Source organism: Solanum stenotomum, chromosome 1 (genome assembly GCF_019186545.1).
Source record: "Solanum stenotomum isolate F172 chromosome 1, ASM1918654v1, whole genome shotgun sequence".
Lineage (NCBI taxonomy): Eukaryota > Viridiplantae > Streptophyta > Magnoliopsida > Solanales > Solanaceae > Solanum > Solanum stenotomum.
The window spans coordinates 61,728,234-61,733,707 of NC_064282.1; positions in this window are offsets into that span (position 1 = coordinate 61,728,234).

A 5,474-nucleotide genomic window follows, 5' to 3' on the forward strand; every position below is an offset into this window, starting at 1 on the left:
AACCGCATCAAAGCCTATTTCCTATAAACATAGCACATAAAAAATTGTTTCCAATACAAAATGGCCCTTGACACACACAACTATTAAGTAATATGTATCGAAAATACCATAAATTCACGGTATATCACTCCGACTGAAGGATAAGCGATTTTCCACATTACTAGCACACTGCTTCAGCTCCTACAACATAAAGGATTATTTGGGGGGCTGGCTCATGAGGATCCCCATGAGCATATTAGGAACTTAAAAGATGTCTATGGTTCATTCATATTTAAGAACATATCACAAGAATTATTCTATCCCAGGTTTTTTCCATCTCTTTAATGGGTGAAGCTACTAAATGGTTAGTTGGGTTATCGAGGGACTCCATGACTTCTTGGGATGAGCTTACCACAAAATTCCAAGTGAGATTCTTTCCCCCATTAAAGATGATGACTTTAACATATGGTATCCAAGTTTTCAAATGCTTGATGGTGAGCCAATCCATGAGACATAACTGAGATTTAAGAAGTTGGTGCTTCAGTGCCCAACTGATGAACTTACAAATAATGTGCTATTGAAACATTTCTTTAGGAGTCTCGGTACGGTGAACAAAGGAATGGTTGATCAACTTTCTCCTGGTGGTATGTTGCAACAACTATATGAAGTAGCGTCCCAACTGTTTCATTGCATGACCAAGATCAATAGGGTATCGCACACTCGTGAATATCAAATATCTTCTCTCACGTTTGGAATGACAAAAGAACAAATCGAAAAAGACTAAGAGAGAGACCAAAACATGGTTAAAATGATGAACCAATTTGATATCTTGGAAAAATATGTCATGGGTAGTGGTGGAAGGAGTGTAAATGTTGTGGGTGTTAGGTGACTAAACCCCGATGAAGCACAATTTGAAGTATTGTGCAATGAGAAGGTGAACTTCCTTGCTAATCAAGGAGGAGGTTATCGTACAAACTACCCAAGACTTGGTGGAAATTAAGGTTTGAACAAAGATAAGGGGTGGAGAGACCGTAACAGAGATTGGCGTAATCGTAACACCACCTGGAAGGAGAAAGAGAGGGACAAGGACAGGTACGTCCCTCTCATGAGCGTCAAAAGCCTAAGGAATCAAACGGTGGTCGTATAGAAGATATACTTTCACACATTCTCAACAAAGTTTAAGGGGTCTGACAAGGTGTTAAAAGAGATGAAAGAGGATGTCTCAACTCTCAATCATATGGTGACCTCTCACTCAGTCTCTATTAAGCAGCTGGAGAACAAAAATGGGACAAATTTCTTCTCATTTGAATCCAAGAAAACAAGGGGGGTTGCCAAATGACACAATGGCAAACCCTAAAAAGGAAGTTTGATTTAGTATCCTCGCCTTGCCACTATGTTAACTTAGGCGCTTCTTGGGAGGCAACCCAAGTATTTGATGTTGGTAAAGTTTTCTTGTGAATAACAGGTGTTGATTGTGCAGGTTGAAAAGTAAAAGGTTTGGGAAAGTGAGTAATTTGGCGAGCCAAAGTCTAGTCTGCGCCATGCAAAATAGGTTGCCGAGCCCCAACTTGGACCACCTTGGAACAACCAAAATTGTTGGGAGCCCTGTAAAACACGATGAGGAAATTAACACTCGGTGCATCACTGAATGATTTAGTGAGGGAGACTTACACCAACGAATGTGCCGCGAATTGAACGATTTTTAAGGCCAAACAATTTACAATTTCAGAATCCTTCCACTTCTCATAGTTTTAACTCCCGTACCCTATCACCCAACTTCATATCTTTCATATTTTATTGGTTTTACCCACTCATTATGTGAAATTGTTGATAGGAATTGTGGAACTTTGCTATCTAACTTTACAAGTCGAAATTTCAGCACAAAGGTTGGTTATCAGAACCCTATTCTTTAATTTTGTGGTTGAAATCAAATGCAATAGGTAAATTTGTTGTTGTTTTGTATTGTGTAATTGTTATAATATTGTTTTAGTGTTGTATTTCGTGTAATGAATTGAATTGCGTGCCCGATTTCCTTACCTTGATTGATTCTCGTGTTCTTGCTTGTAAAATCTAGTTTAAATTGTTGGGTGGCGGTGCAAATGTGTTGGGTCTTGTGGAGAAAAGTCTAAGTAAACCCAAATTGTGTTAAATGACATAATTTTGCCAATGATGGAGCGTCTGACATCATTCTTAAGGGAAAAAGTCATCAAATGGCCAATTTTGGCCAAATCAGTGGATGTCTGGGTACCCCGAGGGCATGGGTAGTATGGTTGTAGCCTTAATTGAATAGTGTATGTGTTTAATTTTTAATTCGGAGGCTTTGGGCCTGATTTGGAAGTTTGGGGTTCAAAACTGGCACTTTGGGCGGTTTGGGGAGCTAAGTCGAGCTCACCAAATGGTTCGGTGGTTCGCAGAAGTCCCCCTTAGATCGCCCTTAATTTTTATAATTGGGTGAGATTGTTCTTTAACTTTCAGCGAGAAGTCTGAGCTCGCTAAGTTCACTTGGTGACCCGCCAAAAAGCCTTCTTGATCGCCCTGTCAGTGCCCCTAACCCCTGAAATGCATTGCAACTTTCGGCGAGCCAGTTTTGGCTTGCTGATTGGTGTCGACGATTCTCTGAATGGCCTTGAACATTGCTGACTTGTCTTGATTTTTGAAAATTTTTGCGCTGGTACTTTTTGGGAGCCCTCTCTGCCTCTCAAAATTTACTCGACGACTTGCCGAGTTGGGGCGAGTCTTTCTGCAATAAATATCTGCACTTTTCTGAGAATTTTCTAAAGTTTTTCTATGTGTTTTGCAAGAATGGCTATACCCAAAGTGTCGGGAAGAGGCATGCCGCCCCACAAGCGGGCACAATGAGTAGTTATAAATGACGACGTAGTTGCATCCAGGGCAAATGTATCCAAACTCTCTACAAAGAAAGGAAAAGGCAAAGAAAAAGGCAAGGCGCCCATGGTGGAGTCACGGGAGGCCAGTTCTGACATTGAGGGAGTCTATGACACTCACCTCATTTCATCAGACAGTGATGAAGAGTCCCAGGATTCTAAGGCTTCCATATCTTATCTTGAGGATGACCAACTTTTACATGTCCAGAGAGCAGAACTTCCCTCCTAGGGGATGCATGATCCGTACAGGATTCGGTGCCTCAGACAAGCCATTCTCCTCCAGCTCCAGCTCAAACTGTGGACCCAACGCCACATGTATAGGGTACCTTCCCCACTCTCTAAAAAGACTAAAGGTTGAGGTTTTGAGGACTATTATTTAGGAAAAGAGATTGTCCACATATGGTGTGGTTAACCGGTATCTTGAGATATGGCGTACCCTCAAATTCTGCAAATTTGACATTTTCACTAAACCCCGAGGCCCTTTCATTCCTAAGTAGGTTAGGGAGTTCTACTCGGCCTACGGAGAATTAGTGCCATAAGGGAAGAGGAAGGCTACTGCCTTTAAACCAGTTAATTATGTGATTGTCCGAGGCAAGAAGGTGAAATGTGACAGTGAGGACATAAATGTTGTTTTCGGGTGTGCTTATAATTTTACAGATGACTACCAGAGTATGATTAAGACATAGACATTGGATGACTTAAAAGGTTGGATGGCTCCTCTTCTTTCAGATAGTACTCCTAGGTGGATTAAGGTCGGAGTGCCAATAGACAAGAAGGATCTCAATACGGTGACGAGGTATTGGTTCAGGTTTATTAGTAGTACGATCATGCCATTCCAGAATGAGTCTATCCTCCGCCACCCGAAGGTGGCATGTCTTGGATCTATTAGATCTGGGAAGAGCCTTACTTTAAGGGTAATGATTGAGCAAGAGATGGCTGTGAGGGCCAAGCAGTGCCAGACATCTCCTCCTTTTCCAGTGTTGATCACCGAGCTGTGCAAACGGGCCCATGTTCCTCGTGATGTGAAGACAGATATGGAGGTGACACTTACCCCCTCTACTGACATCCGGCGTATTGAAGATAAATACTAAAATAATGAAGCTGAAAGGAAGAGAGTAGCTCAGGTAGACACTACCCCGGAGGTCGATGTTGCTACGCTACATATACAGGCAATTGTGCCTAGTCAAGATAGTGGGCCCTTAGGTACATCTTTACCTCCTCCATTTCAGACTTCAGATAATTCTACTATTTGCCATCCCCCTAGATCTGCTAATCGTACTTCTTTTTACAGGCCTCCGATCATCCAGGCTGTGCTTTACAAGATGGGACACTTAGCCCAGACTGTTGATGTGCATGTCTCATGGCTAGAGGATGTTGTTCCCGAGATGTTTAAGAGTGCTCTTGCTGCTACATTAACACCTCTCAAGGCTTCTATTGATGCCCTTAGATGGAGGATAACTATGTGTGAGAGAGGTCGTGGAGCTACTCATGAGATGATAGCCTTAAAGGCCGCGATTGTTGAGTTGAGGAAATATGTGGATCAGCTGAAGTCCACTAATATGTCTCTAATTTTTGGGACGGTGGAGATCCTCGATGATCAGGCTACTACCGGAGATAAGATTAGGACTGATGTTGTTGTTGATGATTCTAAAGCTAAGACTAATGAGAAGTTGTTTGGTGGGCGTGAAGAGACTGTTTTTAAGGGCCTGACTGATTTAAAGGAGGCCATGGTAGATTTAGCTGTGCAGGCATCTCTAAGAGATGTGTCCATGGTGGGTTCCAGTGGAGCCAAAATTGCTGAGACCCCAGGCACTGATGCCCCGACAAGTGGAGTGACTTAGATGCAGACTTCACCCTGGCTTAGCCTGCCAAGATGACTTTTTACCTCCCTCTCTATTGTTTTATTGACTATTTTGTTGTTTTAATTGTATTTGAGGACAACTAGTTATTTTATTGGGTGGGGTGAGATATTTCCATACCTACTTCTTATCTTGTGATTGCTTTTGTGTATTTGTTTTGTGTAGATGACTGTTTTGTGAATATTTTGCTTTGATAAATACATCTTGATTGTTGAATTGTGTTGTTGATATTCTTAGCATGTGGCCTATTGCTTTGATTGAAAATGGTAAAAATGGTTTTGAACCTAATATAAAATGACCTTTTTTGTTTGTGAATGTGGCTGTTCTTGAGTAAATTTTAGGGTCGGTTGTTGTCAATACCGATGACTTAAATAGTGATCCTAATTGAACAAAATGAATCTACAGCTACGATTAGGAAAACGAAGTTTCATAGGCAATATGTGAATTTTAGCATATCGTTGTGACTAGTCGATTGTCGAATGAGTCTCTTGTAATGAGTATTGCGTGTGGGCTAGAAAGTACAAAATCTTGTTTGATATTTGTACCAATGCCTTGTGTTATAAGATTACTTTGAACATTGTGTGTGGTGACTGATACGCTCAAGTTACATCTCCCTAAAGAAGCATAAGCGATCATTATCAAGTACAGAACCCAACTTGTAGGTTGGGGTCGATCCCACGAGGAAAATGGTTTAGACTTAACTTTAACCAATCATTATATTTGTTTAGTCAAATTACTTCCAGAAACAAGT